Source organism: Capricornis sumatraensis, chromosome 5 (assembly GCF_032405125.1).
Source record: "Capricornis sumatraensis isolate serow.1 chromosome 5, serow.2, whole genome shotgun sequence".
NCBI lineage: Eukaryota > Metazoa > Chordata > Mammalia > Artiodactyla > Bovidae > Capricornis > Capricornis sumatraensis.
In genome coordinates this window covers 7,330,048-7,355,545 of record NC_091073.1, presented here as the reverse complement: position 1 = coordinate 7,355,545, position 25,498 = coordinate 7,330,048, and the positions used below count along the sequence as shown (strand labels likewise).

The 25,498-nt window shown below is 40.0% G+C and overlaps 1 non-coding gene across 1 annotated transcript; it reads right to left on the bottom strand.

Moving 5' to 3' along the window:
• Positions 1–23,685: 23,685 nt before the first annotated feature.
• TRNAS-GGA (transfer RNA serine (anticodon GGA)) lies at positions 23,686–23,758 on the bottom strand. The gene has a single exon. It is a non-coding gene; the product is annotated as a tRNA-Ser (tRNA).
• Positions 23,759–25,498: the final 1,740 nt, after the last annotated feature.

Sequence of the window (25,498 nt, the reverse complement as noted above, 5' to 3'; positions counted from 1 at the left end):
TCCTGCCAAGCAGCCCCTGGAGCCTGTCCTGGTGCCAAATGTTTCTGGCCCCCGGGACAGTGACATGAAATCGAGACACTCAAGAGCCCGGCACCCCTCAGGAACCTGGAGTCCTGTGATAGTCAAAATCGTGCCCCGTGAGAGAAGGGTGAGCCCTTGTGTATCCCAGCAGCATGCACCCACTGAGGAGAGCCCAGACAGAGCTCAGACCCCTCTGCCAAGGAGACGGTGCTGCAGGCCATTCGCCTCTGCAAGAAAGGGGAAAGGAGGTTTGACAGACCACTATGGTTTGAGATCTCTGAAATAGGTCATCTGCCTTCAAGCCCCTGATCAAAAAAAGAGAGTTTCCTTCCTTTGTTCCCAGGCCAAGGCCTCTGGACAGAAGTCTCCTCTCCTGGAACTACAATATTTGCAAGGAGGAGGCTCACCCCCAGCTTAAGTTCCAGCCTTGCGCGTCTGCCACCCAGCCTACAGCAGGGACCGCATCAGCACAGGGCACAGAAGTTCAGCTGGAAGGCGAGGAAAAGATGTAGTGCTTCTGGGGCCTCGCATGGTCCTCCAAGGCACAAGAGCGAGCCAGTAGGGTCTCATTCAGCCCAGAGGATGCCTGGCCTTCCTGCTCCAGTTCCTCCTGATTCAGGACACTGATAGCCACCACCTGAGACTCAGACCCAAATATCTGTTCTTGTCTTCCTGACCCCTACCTCGTTACCCAACATGGGACTTTGCCACAGTATTGCTACAGTGTCAGCCTTTCCAGGTGCCTAGAACCCTGTCCTTACTCTGTAGAGTCCACTCTGAGATTGTTGATACCAAAACTCTTGCAGCCACCCCCCTCAACACCCTGCCCCCTGCCCCCTCCCATGTCTGCCTACTCTTTCTTTCCTCTCCTTTCTTTTCAGGAAGGCATGCTTCTTTCTGACCTCCCCTGTTTGCTAGGTGTGTTGAGTTAAATATTTGATCTCATAATAATAATAATAACATTTCTTAAAGAGATTTTCATGTAAAAATAAAGGTAAAGTTTACTCCAGGCTAGCTGGAGACTTGGCACTGGAGACAGTTTGTATTTGTCTGAGGTCCATATGTAAGTCCAATTAGCAAGAGCAGTGAAAGAAAAATAATATTTAGTTAGAGACACACACTTTGATAAAGTCATGGAATACATTGGCGTAAGGTGGTATAATTTTATTCTAATGACCATGAGTTTGGGAAGAGAGAAAACTGATGGGGTTGATATTCTCAAACAGATCTTTCTTCCCGTTGTGTGGAGAGGGCACTGTCTACAGACAGAATTAAAATAGAAGCAAGGGAAGCTCAGTGATGTACTTCAGGCAAGAGATAAAGATGGTTGGATCTGAGAGGGAAATAATGAATATGAATGATGATGAACCTGAGTTCAGGGCATTCTTGGAAGGTGGGTGTCTTGTTAGTGTACCAAATGTCAGCATCAGCAAAACAGATGACTCTTAAGGTCTTAGCTTATTGGATTAGAAACTGTGTATTGGGATGGGGATGCCAATAGAGGAAATATTTGGAGAAACTGAAAGTGTTGTTTTGCTCATGTTTCCTTAAGTACATACATTATACATTTGTTTCACCTATACAGTTTGAAAACTCAGTGGAGAGTTTGAAGCTGGAGAAAGAAAAGTCATGAACATAGAAGCTCACACATACCATGTGTATGGTGCTTAAACCCAGAGCTACATGAGGTCACTTATGCAGAAAGTATGGAGAAGGAGGCTCAAGATGGAACCTGCAGGGTGCCAATGCCCAGAGGGTAAAGAAAAGGGTAAGAGGAGGAGAGGAAGCCTGAAAGAAAACAACTGTTGTGGTAGACCATTTATAAGCAGCAGGGACAATTAGGTGAAAATTTAAGAAGGTGGGATTCATTAACCATGTTGGCTGCTGCTGAGAAGCTACACGAGGGACATCCCATCACTGGGTTGGAGAGGAGAGACTGAGTGCTTGAGGTAAAAGTCTGAGCTGATTTGGAAGATGATAGGAGACATAGATGGAGGGGACGGGGCTGGAGAAAAATATTTAGTGGATAGTAAATGTGAAGTAAAGCAAGCAAGTGGGAATGCTAGAAAGAGTTTTACTCCATCTAATTTTAAGAAAAGATAGGGAAAATGTTTCACCAGTAAAGTGGCCTTCAGGGATATCTGTAGAAATGGACCCTAGTGCTGGTGGAGGGTGGGTGGCACTTAGACATGTGGCCCATGATAGCACCAGGGTGGGCAGTGGAGGGGTCAGGGAGCTTGACCTAGGACCTGAGGAGATCAGTCCTCTCTCTTCTGCTCCATCAGTGAGGCACAAAGCAAGACTCAGCAAAGGGGGAGGGGAGGGATATCTTTGATGCTTGTGGAAAAAGAAGTGCTGACATAGAATTCTCAGACTTTGTCAAAGTCTCCTAGGAGTATGAGAAAATGCAAAGGAACTCTTTCCAGCTTGGGCTATTACAGGGAATCCAGGAAATAGGATTCACATGTTTGTGTAGATTTTACTTTACCTAAACTAGTACACCCAGTGGTCATATATGGATGTGAGAGTTGGACTGTGAAGAAAGCTGAGCTTTGATGCTCTTAAACTGTGATGTTGGAGAAGACTCTTAAGAGACCCTTGGACTGCAAGGAGATCCAACCAGTTCATTCTGAAGGAGATCAGCCCTGGGATTTCTTTGGAGGAAATGATGCTGAAGCTGAAACTCCAGTACTTTGGCCACCTCATGCGAAGAGTTGACTCATTGGGAAAGACTCGGATGCTGGGAGGGATTGGGGACAGGAGGAGAAGGGGATGACAGAGGATGAGATGACTGGATGGCATCACTGACTCGATGGACGCGAGTCTGAGTGAACTCCTGGAGTTGGTAATGGACAGGGAGGCCTGGCGTGCTGCGATTCATGGGGTCTCAAAGATTCGGACATGACTGAGCGACTGAACTGAACTGAACTGAACTGAAACTAGTATAAGTGAAGATTGAGTGCACCATTAAAATAGTTAATTAAAATATGCTATAATAATTTCTTAATTATTATATTCCAAAAGTAGTTAATCAAAGGGAAAGAAGCAAGGAAGTTATGATATGTACAAGTTAGGAATCTTCTGAGAAACTGAATGAGTATTTTTGCTTGTGTATAAATATATATATGTATATATATATATATATATACATACACACACACACATATGAAGAGAAAGAGAGAGGGAAAGATTCAGGTAAACTATATAAAGAACAAGCAGAATTCACTGACTCGACTATGGAGCTTAAAAAGTCTCAAGATGTGTAGATGGCAAGCTGGTAACCCAGATAGGAGAGCTGATGGTGCAAGTTCCTAACCAGGTCTGAAGGTAGGAGAAAGATGTCCCAGGTCAGAGATAGGCAAGACCAGAATCCTCTAACTCACCCTTCTGTTCTATTCAGCTCTTCCCTGTGCTAGATGAGGCCCAGGCACACTGAGGAGTCCCATCAGACTTACTCAGTCTACCCATTCAGAAATTAATCTCATTGAGAAACATCCTCACAGACATACCTAGGGGGAAAAAAAGAAGAAAAAAAAAGTTTAACCAAGTATCTGGGTACCTCATGGCTCAGTCAAGTTGACACATAAAATGAGTGTTTTTAAAGGAATGGTTTTCATTTGAGTCATGGAATCATAGCTGGTTAGGAAAGAAATTGATGCAGGAGACAGGTAATAAAAACTCTGGGAAGAACAGAACTATTGAGGAGTCTGGATCAAGCTGAATACTTGTCCCATAAAAGTAACTAAAATAAGCTGGAAAGACTGAGTATACTTTTTTTTTTTTTAATTTGTGATTTGAGAAGTTTAACAAGAGTCAGGGGTAGGAGAATGGACTAAGAGGAACAGAAATCTACCCACATCCTAGAGGACTACTGGGATGTTAAAATCAATATAAATTGTGACCAGAACAGATGAAGAATGAAGATCGTGTGATAGGATTCAGAATTTTAGTGAATGAAGGGAATGTAGTAGAAAAATAAGAGTTATGATAATTATATAAGCAAGCCCGTGATTCCTAAGATCATGAGTTTCAAGCTGAGAGGGAGTTTTTGAAGGATCAAAGGGAAGAGTTTGGAAGGAGTGCACGTGAAGGGCACTCGTTCTGTGCCCATATGCTGGACTCTTGGGAGACTGGAGAAAGGGCACTCTTCCTTCAAGATAAGAAGAAGAGTAGTGTCCATGGTCACTGAGGAGAGGAACTTGCAGAGGACATCTCAGGAGTTCAGCTGTGTGGAGATTTTCTAAGGACTCACCTTGAGTTCCCAGAGCAGTTTCTAAGTGGAAGGCCTGAAAGACAAGATGAGGATTGTGTAGGACCTGTGAACCTGGTGGGGCCGTTTACAGCAGTGCAGTGTGGTATGTCCATCAAGTTCCAGGACAGAATATTCCACTTGTATAGATGGACAGTTTTTATGGAGAGAGTACGCTGCCAACAGAGAAGAGGTGGTTTCTGCCTGTGCAACACAGAGGCCTGGCATTACAGGACATGGAGAGACAAGACTCCTTGGGGTTGCATGGAGAGTCCTGAAACGGATTCACGAGAATTTAATGTATGATAAGGGCAACATTTCAAATTTGTGTGACAATAGTGAATTGCTTGTATCTGACACACTCAGACATACAATTAGGAAACAGAAGACAGCTCTCTATCTCATGCAAAAACACAAATGTAAAGATCAAAATTACTTTCGTTGAAAATTAGAAGAATATGCCCACCCCCCAGAATAATTTAAAGTTTAATTACACACATGATAAATATGTTTTGACACTGTATGCTTCACAGATGAAGTTAAAGCAAGCCCTATGCAAATCTCCTCCTTTTGCATTTTCAAGGAGGGCAAACACTTAGAAGCCTTATAGAAAAGTTTGCAGTAGCTAATGTTTCAAAAACTTACCCTAAAATAGAGTAAAAATTTCTAGGGCAAGTGAAACTTTGTTATGTTGTGTTGGTTGCTCAGTCATGCCCGACTCTTTGTGACCCTATGAAGTGTGGACTGTAGTCCACCAGGCTCCTCTGTCAGTGGGATTCTCCAGGCAAGAACACTGGAGTGGGTTCTTTGGGATCTTCCTGACACAGCGATGGAACTCAGGTATCCTGCATCTGCTGCACTGTAGGCAAGTGTTTTACTGCTGAGCCACAGGAAGACCTGTAACATAGCAGATGACAAATTATTATTCCAAAATGTTAAAGAATGACTAAATAGACATGGGAAAAAAGAAAAAGAGAGAAAAATGATAATTACTAAAAAGTGTAACTACATAATTCATACAAGAAATAATTCCAATTATTAATAAATATATATTTTTAAAATATGTTCTAGTTACTTGAAGAAATGTATTTATTTCCATCTCTGTATCTACATCCATATGAGGTATTTATAGCCACCATTGACAAAAATAAGGTATGCTGATATCCATCCTTAGAAAGATTGTAGGATAAATAATCTTACATTACTTGGGTAAATTCTCATTGTGTGAAAATTTGCAATTATTATTTTATTTTGGCATTGTCATTTAGTTTTAATAAAATATAAAATATTCAATAAAGATATGAGCCACAAAATAGATAAAATAGCATAGCTTTGAAATATATTCACAAAATAAATAAAAGAAAAAGAGACAAGAAAAGCAGCAAGAGCAGACATTTTTATAACTTAAGCTTTTAAAAATGTATAAATGATACAGAAACCATTCTATCTGATGGAAAGGTTATAACTGGAAAACAACTAATTCAATAATCTATCCATGAACCACAGGGCTCGTTTTTCTCTCCATTATTAATTCCCAGGTCTTTTGGCTTTTTCCTATCAAGACCACATGCTAACTGTGGCAGTAGCTTTGATGGTGAAGGCAGAGCACCAGGCCAAAACCGTAACAAAAGCAGGAGGAGGAGCTGGGGTCCAGGCATCATCTAGAAAGCTATTTCTTCACCTGGATGCTACTCGCCCATTCCTGTCCACTATGATTTCAGAGAACAACAGACGTTCTTGGGTGACTAACAAGCTAGAATCAAGATTGCTGGGAGAAATACGAGCAACCTCAGATATGCAGAAAAAATATATATTTGAATATATACATGCATGTACAATTCTCTTATCTGTTACTCTAAGTGTTAGGCCAAAAGCTGCTTGGAAAGAGGACTCACAAAAGTGACATATTGTTTAAATGTTATTGTGTATATATATATATTGATTTGCCAAATTTTTAAGGAGAGATTCAGGTGTTTTTTGTTTTCGTTTTTTTTTTTTTTTTTGCAAGGGCTGTAATCCATCAGGCTCCTCAGTCCATGGAATTCCCCTGGCAAGAATACTGGAGTGTGTTGCCATTTCCTTCTCCAGAGGATCTTCCCAACCCAAGGATTAAACCCGCATCTCCTCATTGGTACTAGGGTGGCCCTTGTTATGTGTATGTACGTGGCTATTATACATAGCAATATGCATTACAAATGTACCTGCATATACACATACTCTAGATATGAGTATAGGCTGAAAGTCTGGTAACAACAGAGTAATAAGCAATTTCAGTTCATGAGGGCAAATATGGATAAGCCATAAATTAAATCAGTTCATTAAGAAGAATATAAAAACAAATTATAAATAAATAAATAAATAAATAAATAAATAAATAAATGAATAAATAAATCAATAAATATATATATATATATATATATATATATATATATATATATATATGAGATGAGGAAAAGTACTTTAAAAAGTTAATATCACTAGAATAAGGATCCAGGGATTATTTTTAGTTATGAACAAAGAATGACTAACTTTTCTTAAAGAAAAGTTAGAATTTAAATACACAGTTTTATTTTGAATTTTTATTGTATTTTATATGTTTCTGAGGACCAAATACTACTCAAATATTTAGTGTTTGGAAATAATTACATCAAAATAAGCAAATTAAAAAAAACACACTTTACTTCTTGATTATGCTGTTAACCTCAGTATTATCTTGTTATTTTTTTCTTTTAGTTTTTGTAACTGAAATGATAGACTAATGATATCTTGTATGTTTTTATTAGCAAAGTCTGTCATTCCACCAGTGACCATATAGAAAACCTTAATGATACTTAGTGTTTCATAAACAGGCACAGTTTTCTTGTCATATTTTTCTTGTTGTTCAGAGAGGAGAAAAATATCTTTGTTTTGGCAAAATTTTATATCTCACTGTTAGAACTGTCTAGAAAATAGAGTTCTAAAAAATACCATTATTATACTTAAAAAATTTGTAATAATTGTTCATATAAAAAGTAGCTTCTTTCACATGCACTTAAAACGTAATGTTCCTAGTTAAACATGTGACATTTTTCTAAGAGATTGTGAAATTATTATATTGAGTAATGAAAGTAATAAAAATCACTGAAGCAATTATAACCCTCAACATTTCCTGATTTTGGAAAATAATAATTATGATAATAACTCACATCAGTGACTCACTATCTTATACTATAATAATTTAAATATTTTAATTAAACTTTTAAAAAAGAATATGTAAAGAAATATAGTAAAATGTTTAGAATACACTATTTTCTAAGGTACAATTTAATTTAATTCAGTAGCTTTTTATAGAATATTGCCTTTTATCTCCTGAGTTTCTGTCTCCTTATTCGTGTGTTCTCAGCAGTAGTTCTGTAGGAACATTAATTGATAAATACGAGGGAACATGGAGAGAGGTCCAACCTAAGAGGATCAGCCCCAGAGAGCTCAACAGTGAAGTTTATTTCTCGTTACATTTTGTTTTCTCTAAATTCACACAAGATCAAAGTTTATGTGTCCTTGAAACAGAGATATGCATCAGATGATCAAATTACAAAATGCTTAGGAAAGGAATAAGGAAAGAATACTCTGTGGAGAAAGTCAGGTAGCTATGTCTTTAAGGAGGATCCCTGTGTCCTCCTGAATCAGAACTTCACACCTCCCCCAGGGACATTGATATAAACAAACCTTATCTAGGGGAATTGCTCCAAAAAGTCTGTTTTTAGGTTATATTTCTTATGTCAGTTCTGATAACTTGATCTTGATGTTCTGAGCCTAGATTCGCCAAAAAGTTCTGCTGTAAGATTTCCATCATTTTGCCTTCTGGTCAGTGACCTCTCAGCACTTTGACTCTGCTTCTCAAGTAGATTCTTATGCTAATCACACCCTCCTGAACACAGGCCTCTGGGGGCTTGTCCAATGTGTCTTTCCTTGTCCAATGTGGTTTTCTCACTTTCCAGCCCTACAATTTGGCCTATGGACAGTATGAAAAGGTGAAACCATATGACATGGGAGATAAGTCCCCCAGGTTGGAAGGTGTCCAATATGCTAGTGGGAAAATGTAGAGGGAAATAAGTAATAGCTCCAGAAAGAATAAAGCAGCTGGGCCAAAGTGGAAATGATGCTCAGTTGTGGATGTGTCTGGTGGTAAAAGTAAAGTCCAATACAGTAAAGAGCAAGATTGCATAGGAACCTGGAATATTAGGTCAGTGAATCAATGTAAATTGAATGCAGTCAACCAGTATATGGCAGGATTAAACATTGACATATCAGGAAGCAGTGAACTAAAATGGATGGAAATGGGTGAATTCAATTCAGATAACCACTACAACTACTACTGTGGGCATGAGTCCTTTGGAAGAAATGGAGTGGCCTTCAGAGTCATCAAAAGAGTCCAAAATGCAGTACTTGGGTGCATCCTCAAAAACAAGACAATGACTTCAGTTTATTTCCAAGGCAAGTCATTCAACATCACAACAATCCAAGTCTATGACCCAACCTCTGATGCCAAAGAAGCTGAACTTGATTAGTTCTATGATGATGAAACCACTTCTAGGGAAAAAAAAAAAAAAAAGAATGTCCTTTTAATCATTGTGGATTGAAATGCAGAAGTAGGAAGCCAAGAGCTACTTGGAGTAATATGCAAGTTTGGCCTTGGAGTACAAACTGAAGCAGGGCAAAGGCTAGCAGAGTTTCGCCAATAAAACACATTGGTCATAGCAAACACCATTTTCCGACCACCCAAAAGATGAGATGGGAATACCAGACCACCTTACCTGCTTCCTGAAAAATCTGTATGCAATTCAAGAGCCAGCAGTTAGAACCAGACATGGAACAATGAACTGGTTCAAAATTGGGAAGGGAGTACATTAAAACTGTATATTGTCACCCTGCTTATTTAATTTATATGCAGGGTACATCATATGAAATGGCAGGTTGGGTGAAGCACAAGCTGGAATCAAGATTGCCAGGAGAAACAGCAGTGGTCACAAGACTGGAAAAACTCAATTTTCATTCCAGTCCTAAAGAAAGCAATGCTAAAGAATACCCAAACTACTATACAATTGGACTCATTTCACACGTTAGTAATGTCATGCTCAAAGCTCTTCAAGTTAGGTTTCAGCAATATGTGTACCAAGAATTTTCAGAAGAACAATGTCAATTTAGAAAAGCAGAAGTATAGGAGATCAAATTGCTGACATTCGTTGAGTTATGGAGAAAGAAAGAGATTCCAGAAAAATATCTACTTCTACTTCATTGTCTACACTGAAGCTTTTGACTGTGTGGATCACAACAAACAGTGGAAAACTCTTAAAGAGATGGGAGTACCAGACCACTTTACCTGTCTGCTGAGAGATCTGTATGCAGGTCAAGAAGTAACAGAACTGGACTTGGAACTGACTGCTTCAAAATTAGGAAAGGAGTATGACAAAGTTGTATATTGTCACCTTCCTTATTTAACTTACATGCAGAGTACATCATGAGAAATGCCATACTGGATGAATTAAAGCTGAGATCAAGATTGCCAGGAGAATTATCAACAACCTCAGATATACAGATGATACTACTTTAATGGCAGAAAGTGAAGAGGAACTAAAGAGCTTCTTAATGAGGGAAATAGAGGAGACTGAAAAAACTGACTTGAAACTCAACATAAAAAAAAAACAAACCAAAAAAAAAAAAAAAACAAAAAACTAAGATTATGGTATCGAGTCCCATCACTTCATGGCAAATAGATGAGGAAAAAAATGGAAACGGTAGCAGATTTTATTTCCTTAGACTCCGAAATCAATGTAGTTGGTGACTGCAGCCAGAAATTAGAAGATGCTTGCTCCTTAAAAGAAAAGCTATGGCAAACCTAGACAGTGTATTAAAAAGCTGAGAAGTCAGTTTGCCAACAAGGGTTCTACACCTCAGGACTATGGTTTTTCTAGTAGTCATGTAGGGGTGTACATGCTAAGTTGCTTCAGTCATGTCCGACTCTTGTGACCATCTGGAAAATAGCCTGCCAGGTTCTTCTGTCCATGGGATCCTCTAGGCAAGAGAGTTGGACTATAAAGCTTTTGAATTGTGGTACTAGAGAAGATTCTTTAGAGTCCCTTGGACTACAAAAAGGTCAAATCAGCCAATCCTAAAGGAAATCAACCATGAACATTCTTTGAAAGAATTTTGCTGAAGCTGAATCTCTAGTAATTTGGCCACTTGATGCAAAGAGCCAGCTCACTGGAGAAGTCCTTGATGCTGAGAAAGATTGAAGGCAAAAGGAGAAGGGGCGACAGAGGATGAGATAGTTGGATGATACCACTGACTCAATGGAGACGAATTTGAACAAACTCCAGAAGATAGTGAAGGACAGAGGAGTCTTACAAGCTGTAATCCATGAAGTTGTAAAGATCCAGACATGACTTAGTGACTGAACAACAAAAAGAGGTTCATATCTTTGAAGCAAAATGGCACACTCCAATTTCTTTAACTTTTTATCACAAATAATTTTATATTGATAGAATTTCCACTTACTTTTACTCAGCTCCCCTAATGCTAACATCTTCAAAAAGAGTGGAATATGTTCAAACTTAAAGAAATAACCTTCATGTAAAATTGAAAACTTAGCTCAGACTTCCTTTGGATTTCTTCAGCATTTTCATCAATGTCTTTTCTCTTTTAGGATCCAGTTCACTGCACCTTGTTGTACTAAATCATCATCTGTCCTTAGGAGCAACCTGCCTGGGACAACCTCTGTCTTTTCCTGTTTTATATGACCTGAGCAGTTTTGCAAAATATTCCATTGGGAAACAGAGTATTTTCAAAAGTGAGTTTAAAAAATATCTTAGAGGAGAAAGATATTCTAAAAGGTTTTGCATGGTTCATATTTTTGGGTTAGGATATAATTTTCAAAATTATTATCACATTTGTATAGTGCTTTGGATATGCACATTCTATGCCTCTCTACTTTTGTTTCAGTGTGAATGCAGCCCCACTTGGTAAGTTATGTTGCTAAATGTGAAGGAAAGTGACAAGAGTAAGAGACTAACCCATCACCATGGATGGGATTCACCACAGCCAGCTACGGACTGGATTGTCTTAATCCCTGTAAAGAAATTTAAATTTAGGTGGAAAAGGAATTTAAGTATCTCATCAATTGTATTTCCCTTATTGCTGTCAGCATCACATTCATTTAGCTTTCCTAAAGGACTTTTTTGAGAGTCTCTTAGTTAACTTATATGCAGAGTACATCATGTGAAATCCTGAGTTGGATGAAGCACAAGCTGGAATCAAGATTGCCAGGAGAAATATCAATAACCTCAGATATGCAGATGGCACCACCCTTATTCAGAAAGCAAAGAAGAACTAAAGAGCCTCTTGATGAAACTGAAGAGGAGAGTGAAAAAGATGGCTTAAAACTCAACATTCAGAAAACTTAAGATCATGGCATCCAGTCCCATCACTTCATGGCAAATAGATGGGAAACAGTGGAAACAGTGACAGACTTTATTTATTTATTTATTTATTTTTTTGGGGGGGGGTTTCCAAAATCACTGCAAATGGTGAGTGTAGCCATGAAATTAAAAGACGCTTGCTCCTTGGAAGAAAAGCTATGACCAACCTAGATGGCATATTAAAAAGCAGAGACATTATGTTTCCGCCAAAGGTCTGTCTAGCCAAAGCTATATTTTTCCAGTAGTCAAGTATGGATGTGAGAGTTGTACCATAAAGAAAGCTGAGCGTCGAAGAACTGAAACTTTTGAACTGTGGTGTTAGAGAAGTCCCTTGGACAGCAAAGAGATCCAACCAGTCCATCCAAAAGGAAATCAGTCCTGAATATTCATTGGAAGGACTGAGGTTGAAATTGAAACTCCAATTCTTTGGCCACCTATGCGAAGAACTGACTCATTTGAAAAGACCCTGATGCTGGGAAAGATTGAAGATAGGAGGAGAAGGGGACAGCAGAGGATGAGATGATTGTATGGCATCACTGACTCAATGAACATGAGTTTGATAAACTCCAGAAGTTGGTGATGGACAGGAAAGCCTGGCATGCTGCAGTCCATGGGTTCACAAATAGTCAGACAAGAGTGAGTGACTGAACTGAACTGACCCTAGTATTTTGCTATGAACCAGGGACAAAGTAGTCACTGAGACACCAAGGAAATTAGAGTTTACTGGGAAGACAATGAGAAGAAAGAGGATCCAATACAGTTTGACAAGTATTATATCAGCAAGTACACTTTTCTGTGTCAGCACATCAAGGACATGATTGCTGTGGATAATTTAGTGGGATAAAAAAACTTTTAGGATAAGTAGGAATTAATGGGAATAAATGACCTGGAAAGGAAAGAAATGGAGAAGAAGAAAATACTGGGTCGTATAAATAACTAGCTGATGGATGAGCAAAATATTTTTGATACAAATAACAATTTGTAGATATGAGTTAGACATTTCCATAATTGACTGTCTCAGTTGACCTGGCATATACCCCATCAGTCTGTGCTCCTTTCAATCCCAGTCCCCTGATTTTAATGATAAATTGTATGCTTATTGTTATTCGCACACATTATATGGTCTGTACCTGCTGAAGGCACATGGGCTGACTGGGTAGGCACAATTAGAAATGGGTAGAATAAAAGATCCTGTGTCTCTTTTATTGAGCTTGATGTTCTTATGAAGCATTCATGCAGAAGCAAAATGCAGAGGAATCCACATATTTTGTGTGGGATGTGTGTGTGTGTGTGTGTGTGTGTTTGGAGAGTGGAGAGAGAAAGATGGGAGAGGGAAAAATGAAAGAATGGGTGAATCTCAGAGAACATGCAGCCCTATATAATGATTAATTAAACACATTGGGGCTTGCTAAATTACTTCTCCTGTCCCTCATCCATGCTGGTGCTACTGCTAAGTCACTTCAGTCGTGTCTGACTCTGTGCGACCCCATAGATGGCAGCCCACCAGGCTCCCCCATCCCTGGGATTCCCCAGGCAAGGACACTGGAGTGGGTTGCCATTTCCTTCTCCAATGCATGAAAGTGAAACATGAAAGTGAAGTCGCTCAGTCGTGTCCGACTCCTAGTGACCCCATGGACTGCAGCCTCCCAGGCTCTTCCGTCCATGGGATTTTCCAGGCAAGAGTACTGGAGTGGGGTGCCATTGCCTTCTCTGTCCCTCATCCATAAAGCCAGATAAATATCACTCAATTCACACTGTTCTAATGATGAACTGTAAAGGTGAATAAGAGCTTGCAGCCAGTCATCATTGAATGTCTATATAGTAAGAAATAAATGTAGTTACAGAGTTTTCTCCAATTTATATACTTATCAATAAATATATGCAGCTCTCATTCCTATGTCCTTGGGGTAGAAGAAATAGAGCAGCTCCAATGAAAATACCTCTATTGGAGGGCTATATTATGTCATCAAGTAAGGAAGGATTTTAAGTGACAGACATATTGTTTATTTAGGCACAAAGGGAAGGTTGTGAGGCAGAATGAGAAAAAAAGAATCAACTTTTATGCAGCCCCTTTTATGCAGAAAGTTACCTTTCTATCATTGCTTAGGCTGCATCTGTGGTCTTGGATTGCAGGAATCTTGAAGAGACTGTTTTCCCAGCAACGTCTACTCATACCAATAAGCCTTTAATGTTCATTAGCAGATGAATGGATAAGAAAGCTGTGGTACATATACAAAATGGAGTATTACTCAGCCATTAAGAAGAATACATTTGAATCAGTTCTAATGAGATGGGTGAAACTGGAGCCGATTATAGAGAGTGAAGTAAGCCAGAAAGAAAACCACCAATACAGTATACTAACACATATATATGGAATTTAGAAAGATGGCAATGATGACCCTGTATGCAAGACAGCAAAAGAGACACAGATGTGTAGAGCGGACTTTTGGACTCTGAGGGTGAGGAAGAGGGTGGGATGATTTGGGAGAATGGCAAAACATGTATACTATTATGTAAGAAATGAATCGCCAGTCTATGTCCAATGCAGGATACAGCAAGCTTGGGGCTGGTGCACAGGGATGACCCAGAGAGATGTTATGGGGAGGGAGGTGGGACGGGGGTTCCTGTTTGGGATCGCATGTACACCCGTGGTGGATTCATGTCAATGTATGGCAAAACCAATACAGTATTATGAAGTAAAATAAAGTAAAAATAAAAATTAAAAAAAATTAAAAAAGCTAAAACAATTTAAAAAAAAGAATATGTTTAATAAAGAGAATTTAAAGAGAATTGTCTAAATTCCTCAAACAAAATCAACTCTAGTCAGAGGTAGTGTATGGATTTTTCTTTCAAGAGATAAGCCAAGAAGAAGTAGAGGATTAAAAGCAAAATATATCTACAGGTCACTAATATTGCAGAGATGTAGAGAATTAAAAAAAAAAAACAACAACTAGATAACAGACCTTTTATCCTAAGGAAATTAAAAAAAAAAAAAAAAAGTACAAAGCCACACAGAGAATGGGCTGGAAAATCCACAGCACCCTTTAGTGCTAATCAGAAGCTCTTTGTGTAGTGCAAGTAACTGAGTCCCAATAGAGCACAGGGAATACCAAATTAACTATGAGGACTATAATCTCTAAGTCCATCCATGTTGCTGCAAATGACATTATTTCATTCAGTGAAAGATAAATATCATATGGTATTACTTATATATGGAATCTAAAAAGATGATGAAAATGAACTGGTTTACAAAACATACAGACCAAGGGACATAGAGAATAGACTTATGGTTACCAGAGAGGAAAGATAGGGAAGAGGGATAAATTAGGAGTTTGGGATATAACATATAAACACTACTATATATAACGTAGACAATCAAGGACATATTGTATAACACAGGGAACTCTGCTGAGTATTATGTAATAACATAAATGGGAAAATAATTTGAAAAAAGTATATACATATATACAATTAAATCACTTTGCTGTACATCTAAAACTAACACAACATTGTAAATCAACTATGCTACAATAAAAATAAAAGTTAAATTATTAAACTTTAAGAAATTGAATTAAAATTCAAATTTGTAAGTTAGATTGAGTATTGTTTCCAATAATCATTTGCTGAGATGCTTAATGCCATTTTGAGACCAAATCTAGTTTATCTGGGCATCTTCTCATCTGTACATCTCCATCAACAAGATGAAGGCCCAAGAGATTCAAGGCCTGAGAAGTTGTACCAAAATGGACAATGCTTATGGGGAGATGTCTCAGAGAAGGCTAACTTCTGGTTGAACCAAGAGCTGGTTCCAGATTATCAGAAGTTCCCCAACTCTTCACCTGTCTTTGGGATGCAACTCAGATTGCCCTTCCTGTTCCCTCAAGCTACCCCAAGCACACAATCTTGAGATAGTTATGTAAGTGCAAGACCCTCTGAACTGTGTTCACTGCTGATCCAGTTAAGTCCTCCATATACACTTTTAGGATTCTTGTCTGCAGAACAGAGATCTACCACAAGGTCCTGTGTGAGTTCCCTTGGGTGGTCTACCTTATTGTTCTCTCCTTGCCCTCCTTGTAAGTGGGCTGGTTTCTAATTAAACCTGGGAAGCTTCCCAGGTTTTCAAGAAGTAATTGTGCAGTTAGCCAAGACATGGAGTACAGGATCATTAATTAGAGATTTTAGCCTATTGTTTCACAGAGTGAGGTGTTGCAAACCACCACAGAGTAAGGTCTGAGGACCTGTGACAGAACAAGACCCTGTTCCCTCCCATCAGGAAGCTTCCACAACCCTCTTATCCTTATCCATCAGAAGGCAGACAGAATGAAAACCACAACCACAGGAAACTAACCAAACTGTTCACATAGATCACAGCCTTGTTTAATTCAGTGAAACTATGATCCATGCCATGTAAGGCCACCCAAGGTGGATGGGTTCTGGCAGAGAGAGTTCTGACAAAACGTGTTCCAGTGGAGAAGGGAATAGCAAACCACTTCAGTATTCTTGCCTTGAGAACCACATGAACGGTATGAAAAGGCAAAAAGACATGACACTGAAAGATGAGCTCCCCAGATTGGTAAGTGCTACTGAAGGGAGTGGAGAAATAACTCCAGAAAGAAGGAACAGATGGAGCCAAAGCAAAACAACACCCAGTTGTGGATGTGACTGGTGATGTAAGAAAAGTCCAACGCTGTAAATGACAATATTGTATATGAATCTGAATGGTAGATCTATGAATCAAAGTAAATTGGAAGTGGTCGAACAGGAGATGGGAAGAGTCAACATCAAGATTTTAGTAGTCAGTGAACTAAAATGGATTGAAATGGGTGAATTTAACTCAGATGACCATTGTACCTATTATTGTGGGCAAGAATCCCTTAGAAAAAATGGAGTAGGCATCATGGTCAACAAAAGAGTTTGAAATGCAGTAATTGGATGCAATCTCAAAAACGACAGAATGATCTCTGTTTGTTTCCAAGGCAAAGCATTCAATATCACAGTAATCCAAATCTATGCCCCAACCACTAATGCCAAAGAAGCTGCAGTCGAAAAGTTCTATGAAGACCTACAAGACCTTCTAGAACTAACACCAAACAAAGATGTCCTTTTTATCATAGGGGACTGGAATTCAAACGTAGGAATTCAAAATATACCTGGAGTAGCAGGCAAATTTGGCCTTGGAGTACAGAATGAGGCTGGGCAAAAGCTAACAAAGGTTTACTAATAGAATGCACTGGTTATAGCAAACACCTTCCAACAACAAAGGAGACCACTCTACACATGGATATCAACACATGCTCAATACCAATATCAAATTGAAATGTGAAATTGCTCAGTCATGGCCAACTCTTTGCAATCCTATGTTCAGTAGCCTGTACGAGGCTCCCATGTCCATGGTATTTTCTAGGCAAGAGTACTGGAGTGGGTTGCCATTTCCTTTTCCAGGGAATCTTCCCTACTCAGGGATCGAACCCAGGTCTCCTGCATTGATAGACAGTGAAGGGTTAATGCAGCCACAATAGGGTAGTGGAGATGAGCCTGCAAACGGGACTCTCTGCTCGGGCTGAACATGCTTGCAAACAAGGCGTTCTGCCAAGGAGTCTGGACACAGCCTTGAGTTTAATGGTCCCTTGCAAATGAGGGAACATTCCCTTCTTGTGATAAGAAGAAAGAAAGGGCTCTGGACAGACTTGGCAGTAGACAGGGATTTCACTCCCCTTGCTGTATGATAACATGTATGCACCTGTGCTGTACTGAAAAGGCTTATTCATGCAGTTTGGAATTCTGCCTAGGGGGCTTGATAAAAATAAACGGCAATTAGTTTTGTGCAGTTTTTTCCTCCGGCCGGAGTGGTGTATTGTCTGTCTCTTGTGTGTCTCGTGTGTTTTGTCTTCGTGTCATTTCACTCACAACATCTGGCACCCAACGTGGGGCTCGAGTGAAACCAAAAGCGTGAGTAACCCTGGGGGGATTTTACATCGATAGCAGGGGAACTTTCAGGAAAATCATGGGGAATTCCTCATCGTTACGGACACAATACATGGAGTTAGTCAAAGGACTTCTCCACTCCATAGGCGTTAAGGCCTCAACTAGTCGAATGAGTGAGCTCTTTCGCTTGGTGGAGCAATATTGTCATTGGTTTCAATATCAAACTAAGTTACAGTTAAACTTGAAGGAATGGAAAATAATTCAAAAGGAATTGAGAAAGCAACATCAGAAGGGTAATGTGATCCCTCTGAAGTTATGGACTTAGTGTAGTGCGATAAGAGAGGCTTTGACCTCGCTTTCTACTGAGAGCGAAACTAAATCTAATGTTTCAAGGAAGGGAGAAATAATTTATGAGGATGTGTCAGACGTTGGTGGGGTTTCTGCATTGCCTGAAGGCAAGGATACAGGTAAGCCTCCTCCTGTAAATGGTGAAACATCTGATAGTTCAGAATCAGATTCAGAGGCTTCTTTGGTTTCGTCAGAGGAGGGCAAAGAGATTAAAGAAATGACCCATCTATTCCAGGAGTGGTGGAAATCCCATCGGGAGAAGCAGAAGACATGTACACCTTCTGCTCCTCCTTGTGCTTCTCTTTTCTCCACTGCGGTTAACCAGCCTGATGTGGGCAGGGAACATTGTCGGTTCTCCTTTCCTTTGTCTATGCTTCATGATGATGACTTACCTGCTCCCCCTGGTGGTTTTATCGACCCTCCACAATTGTTTCCCATCCAGAGACAGCAAAATGACAATGTGATAAATGTTCAATACACTCACTTGGAATATAATTTTTTAAAAAATCTTAAAGCTGCAGTAGTGCAGTATGGTCCTCAATCTCCCTTTGTTTTGGCTATGTTGGAATCATTGGGAAAAGGCAAATTAATCATTCCGTTAGATTGGGAATCTATTGCCCAAGCTGTCTTGGAGGGTTCTCAATGGTTGCAACTTTGTAGCTGGTGGGAAGAAGAAGCTAGAAAGCAGGCTCAGATTAATGAGGGACAGAATCCCCCGGTCCTCTCGAGGACAAGCTAATGGGAGAGGGCCATTATCGGGCTTTAAGAGAACAGGCTTAGTACTCTGATCAGGACTTACAACAAGTCCACCAGGTGTTTTAACGAGCATGGAGCCATATGGTGCCTACTGGTCACACCCAGCCCTCCTTTGTTAAAACAATGCAAGGCCCGAGTGAGCCATATACTGAGTTTCTAGCAAGATTGACAGTAATTGTGGAACAGGCTGTAGGGAGGGATGAGATTTCAGAGTATTATTACAAACTTTAGCATTTGAAAATGCAAATCCTGAATGCAAGCATATACTGGGACCATTAAAGGGACAGGGCACATCTATAGCTGAATATATCAGAGCCTGCTCGGGAGTAGGAGGAACTGAGCATCAGGCTAATGTCTTTGCTACAGCCCTGGCCAAAGCTATGAGACCACAAAAGGGAGGTAACTGCTTCCATTGTGGAAAACCTGGTCATATAAAAAGAGAGTGTCAGAAATTAAAAGCTGATCAAGGTGCAATTCCTAAACACAGATCTCTTGCTGGGGAGTATAAGATTCCTCCTGGGCCTTGCCATCGGTGCAGGAAGGGGCTTCATTGGACTAATGAATGCAGATCTAAAACAGACAAAATGGGCAACCTGATACCAGGAAACTATCCTGCGGGCCTAATTCCTTGGGGCCCAGGAACAATACCAGGGACTTCTCCTCCCTGCCCTCCTGCCATCCCACCTGCCCCAACCCTGTTCCCTCCCAACAACTCTTACAAGTCGATGCCCCATTAAAAGGACCTCAGATGATGATTTTGGACTTATGGTCTGCTACTTCAAGGAGTGCTACTGCTCATTAGCCACTAGCTGATAATGTTGTTTTGTCACCAGGGGGAGGCATTTACAAATTAAAAACAAATGTATTTAGACCACTGCCTAAAGGCACTTTTGGCTTGATATTAGGCCATAGCAGCGCGGCTTTGAGAAGTCTAACCATAATTCCTGGGGTAATAGACTCTGACTATGTTGGGGAAATTTTAATTACGGTCTCTACTTCTACAACGCTTTCATTGTTAGCTGGGGAACATATTGCTCAAATACTTCTCCTACCTTATCACCCCTTTTTTGCTCTTCCTAATGAATGAACAGGAGGATTTGGAAGTACTGGGTGAGGTATATTTTGGGAAATGCTTATCAAAGATTCCCGCCCTGTTCTCTCCTTGATTATACAAGGAAACAACTTTGAGGGACTAGAAGACACAGGGGCGGATGTTTCAGTCATTTCTTCTCAACAATGGCCCCAAGATTGGAATAAAGAAAAAAGCCCTTTAATGCTTACGGGACTGGGCTCCATTGCAGATGTCTGGAAGAGTACCCATCCCTTGCAATGCCAATTCCATAATGGAAGATCAGTTTTTGTTACCTTTTATATGGTAAACACACCTATTAATATATGGGGAAGAGATCTTCTCTCTCCTTTGGGGGCTTCTGCAACCATTCCATCGGAAAACTAGTAACCACTGCTCGAATTCCTCGAGCACTCCCATTAAAATGGTTAACTAATAGTCCAAAATGGGTTGAGCAGTGGCCATTACCACAAATGAAGCTCGAGGCGTTAGAACAATTAGTACAAGAACAACTCCAACTTGGTCATATAGAGCCCTCTACCTCACCCTGGAATTCTCCTGTTTTTGTTATAAAAAATAAATCTGGAAAATGGAGAATGTTAACTGATTTATGAGAAGTTAATAAATGTATTGAACCTATGGGAGCATTACAATTGGGACTCCCCTCTCCAGCTCTTATTCTTCAGAATTTGTCCTTAATGGTGCTAGATCTTAAAGACTGTTTTTTTTACCACTCCCCTACAATTACAAGATAGAGAAAATTTTGCTTTTACAGTTGCTGTTCTTAATCATGCTCAGCCTGTTAAGCATTATCAGTGGACAGTCTTAACACAGGGAATGATAAATAGTCCTACCTTATGCCAAGAATTCGTAGCTCGCTCTTTACAATCCCTCTGTCGAGAATACCCCAATTATATTCTATATCATTATATGAATGATCTCCTATTAGCAGCTCCTAATATTGCTGAACGTGATGAATTCTTTTTAAAAGTACAGGAGGCTTTAAGACTATACAATTTGCAAATAGCCCCAGAAAAAATTCAAAAGGACTTTCTTATTTCGTATTGAGGGACAATATTGGAACAACATAGAATAAGGCCCCAAAAGTTGCATATTAGAAGAGACCATCTCAAAACCTTAAATGATTTCCAAAAGTTATTGGGAGATATTAATTGGCTATGCCCAGTACTTGGGATTCCTACTTATCAATTACAACATTTGTTTTCTACAAGGAGATACAGCTCCAGATAGCCCCCGGACCTTAACCCCATTGGCTTTACAAGAACTTCAATTTGTGGAGCAACGATTAAATGATGGCTTTTAGACTTACTTACATGTGTCTCAACATATTTCGTTTATAATATTTCATACCCCTTATTCTCCATCTGGTGTAATTGCTCAAGAAAAAGAGTGAATAGAATGGGTTTTCTTATCTAACAATTTTTCCAAAAAAATGACTACATATATGGATAAATTAGCCTTCCTTATACAGAAAGGTCGCCATTGTATTTTACAATTGCCAGGATGTGAACCACACCAGATTGTTACTCAGTTAACAACTGCTCAAATATCTCGATGTTTACAATTTAATGAAAACTGGCAAATTTCTCTTGCCTCATATCCTGGTTCGTTTTCTAATCATTATCCGTCATCTAAATTGATTGATTTTCTCCGGACTAATGCTATGATATCTCAGCCTTGAGTTTAATGGTCCCTTGCAAATGAGGGAACATTCCCTTCTTGTGATAAGAAGAAAGAAAGGGCTCTGGACAGACTTGGCAGTAGACAGGGATTTCACTCCCCTTGCTGTATGATAATATGTATGCATCTATGCTGTACTGAAAAGGCTTATTCATGCAGTCTGGAATTCTGCCTAGGGGCCTTTATAAAAATAAACCGCAATTAGTTTTGTGCAGTTTTTGCCTCCGGCCAGAGTGGCGTATTGTCTGTCTCTTGTGTGTCTCGTGTGTTTTGTCTTTGTGTCATTTCACTCGCAACAAGAGAGACACTTTACTGTCGGAGCCACCAGGGAATCAAAATCAAATTGGTTATATTCTTTGTGGCTGAAGGTCGAAAAACTCTATACGGTCAGCAAAAACAAGACTGAGAGATTATTGTGGCTCAGATTATGAATTTCTTATTGCAAAATTCAGATTTGAAATGAAGAAAGTAGGGAAAACCACTAGATTATCAGGTATGACCTAAATAAAATCCCTTGTGTTTATGCAGTGGAAGTGACAAATAGATTCAAAGGATTAGATTTGATAGAGTGCCTGAGTAACTATAGATGCAGGTTTGTGACATTGTATGGGAGGAAAAAAGAAATGCAAAAAGGCAAAATATTTGTCTGAGGAAGCCTTACAAAGAACTGAGAAAAAGAAGAGAAGCAAAAGGCAAAGAGAAAAGGAAAGATGTGCCCATCTAAACACAGAGTTTCAAAGAAGAGCAAGGAAAGATTAAAAAACCTTCCTAAGTGAAGAATGAAAACAAATTGAGGAAAGCAATAGAATGGGAATGACTACAGATCTCTTCAAGAAAGTCAGAGATACAAAGGGAATATTTTATGCAAAGATGGGCAAAATATATCACAGAATTGGTATGGACCTAACAGAAACAGAAGATATTAAGAAGAAGTGGCAAGAATACACAGAAGAAATATACAAAAAGACCTTAATGACCCAGATAACTACGATAGTTTGATCATTAACCTAGAGCCAGATATTCTGGAGTGTGAAGTCAAATGGGCCTTAGGAAGCATCACTACAGTCATAGCTAGTGGAAGTAATAAAATTCCAGTTGAGCTATTTCAAATACTAAGAGGTGATGTTGTGAAAGTGCTACATTCAATATGCCAGCAAATTTGGAAAACTCAGCAGTATCCACAAGACTGGAAAAGGTCCATTTTCATTCCAATCCAAAAGAAAGGCAGTGCCAAAGAATGTTCAAACTACCACACGATTGCACTCATTTCACATGCTAGCAAAGTAATGCTCAAAATTCTCCAGGCAAGGCTTCAACGATGCATGAAATGAGAATTTCCAGATGTACAAGCTTTATTTAGAAAAGGCAGAGGAACCAGAGCTCAAATTGCCAATAGCTGTTGGATCATAGAAAAAAAACAAGAGAATTCCAGAAGAAAAAAACATCTACTTCTGCTTCACTGACTATGTTAAAGCCTTTGCCTGTATGGAACACAAAAAAAACTGTGGAAAATTCTTAAAGAGATGGAAATGCCAGACCACCTGATCTGCCTCCTGAAAAATCTGTATGCTTGTCAAGAAGCAACAGTTAGAACCTCACATGGAACAACAGATTTGGTTCAAAATTGGGAAAGGAGTTCATCAAAGCTGTATCTTGTCAACCCTACTTGTTTAGCTTATATGCAGAGTACATCATGTGAGACGCCAAGCTGGATAAAGCACAAGGTGGAATCAAAATTGCTGGGAGAAATATCAATAACCTCAGATATGCACTGACACTACCCTTATGGCAGAAAGTGAAGAAGAGCCTCTTGATGAAAGTGAAACAGGAGAGTGAAAAAGCCGACAAAACTAAACATTCAGAAAACTAAGATCATGGCATCTGGTCCCATCACTTCATGGCAAATAGATGTGGAACAATGGAAACAGTGAGAAACTTCATCTTGGGGGGACTCCAAAATCACTGCAGATGGTGACTGTAGCCATGAAACTAAAAGATGCTTGCTCCCTGGAAGAAAAGCTATGACCAACCTGGTGTGAAGTTGCTCAGTCGTGTCCGACTCTTTGCAACCCCATGGACTGTAGCCTACCAGGCTCCTCCCTCCATGGGATTCTTCAGGCAAGAGTACTGGAGTGGGTTGCCATTTCCTTCTCCAGGGGATCTTCCCAACCCAGGGATCGAACCTGGGTCTCCCGCATTCCAGGCAGATGCTTTTAACCTCTGAGCCACCAGGGAAGCCCATGACCAACCTAGACAGCATTAAAAAGCAGAGAAATTTCTTTGACAAGAAAGGCCTGTCTATTCAAAGCTATGGTTTTTCCAGTAGTTATGTATGGATGTGAGAGTTGGACTAAGTGGTGAAGAATTGATGCTTTTGAACTGTGGTGTTGGAAAAGATTCTTGAGGGTCCTTTGGACTGCCAGGAGATCAAACCAGTCCATCCTAAAGGAAATCAGTCCTGAATATTCATTGAAAGGACTGATTCTATGGTCCAATACTTTGACCACCTGATGTGAACTCATTGGAAAAAAACCCTGATGCTGAGAAAGATTGAAGGCAGGAGGAGAAGGGGATAAGAGAGAATGAGATGGTTGGATGGCATCACCAACTTTATGGATATGAGTTTGAGTGGGCTCTGGGAGTAATGTACAGGTAAGCCTGGCATGCATGGGGTTGCAAAAAGTCAGACATGACTGTGCAACTGCACTGACGGAACTGAACCTGTGACAGAGTCTTATTGAGATGCTTAAAGTTAGAACCCTTGGCAAAATGATGCGAGTAAAGAGGAGGATGTTGTGTTAATGAAGAATTGTATAAAACACCCGATGTCAGCCCACCCCTAATAGAACGGAAGGCTGAGCACAGCTACAGAAACCCAGCCAGCAGGGAAATCCCCCACTCAGGGAACTTCCATATGGTGATATATATGAAATCTTTCACATAGTCCCACTCAGTTTATTGATACAGTTTCCAAGTTTCCACAAAAGGCCAGGGAAGGCATCCAAATGTGTTTAATAGTGGGCACTGGTGGAGCGGGGGCTGAGGGGGCTATGGCAAGTATCTGCCCAGGCAGGAGGCAGGAAGAGGAGACAAGCAGTATCACTGCACACCTGCCCTCCAGCAACACCTGCATGGTGCTGGAAGAAACTGAGGCTTTCAGTCTCTTACAGATGGGGTTATTCCATCCTGCAAGGAAGATTGGCCCAATGAAGGGAAGCACCCTGGGCAAGTGGTACCCTGGGTATCTATAGAGGAAATAAGAAAAATCCAAAAGGAGTTGGGGATGAGACAGAGCATCTACACCCCTGTCATTTAAGGTCTTAATCAGAACAAATTCAAGAGATGAAAGTTAAGATGTTCCAGTCTTCGTGTAGCACCTGGTGTGAGATGCTGATATCTATGGTAAGTCTAGACATGATGGGGCATTTATGATGGTGGGCAGTTCATTGCTCATTTAGGGGAAACTGATAAGTCCTGGGAATGGCTATTCCAATTGGCTATACATAGTCCAATGTGTTCTCTGGCCTCTTTGCTACAGGGACCCACCTGAATAGATAGATTGATAATTCAACACTGTTGGTTGGCCTGTGGAAATTCTAAAATGTGAACGAGAGGTCAAACCTGCCTCAGCTGCCTTACCATCCCTGATGCCCTGCTACCTGTAACAGAGGACTCAGAAGTAGAGTGTTATTAGGGGTAAGTGCCTCCCTCATCCCAGGTATAGTTTGGAGGCCAAGGTTGCCTCCAGATGAGGGCTACTGGGAGGTGATAGGAGGCACCATGCTTGCTCATTAATCCTCTAGAAATAAGCCAAAAGTGATGGCTCTGACACTAGCATGGTCTAATACACAGCCACATTCATAAGTGTTCTGGAGCCCTGTGCATTATTGAGGTAGATGGTTATGATATGAGGCCGAGCTCTGGAACTTCTACCAGTAAACTGCCTCCAACTTAGGGTGGTCAAACCAGAAATAT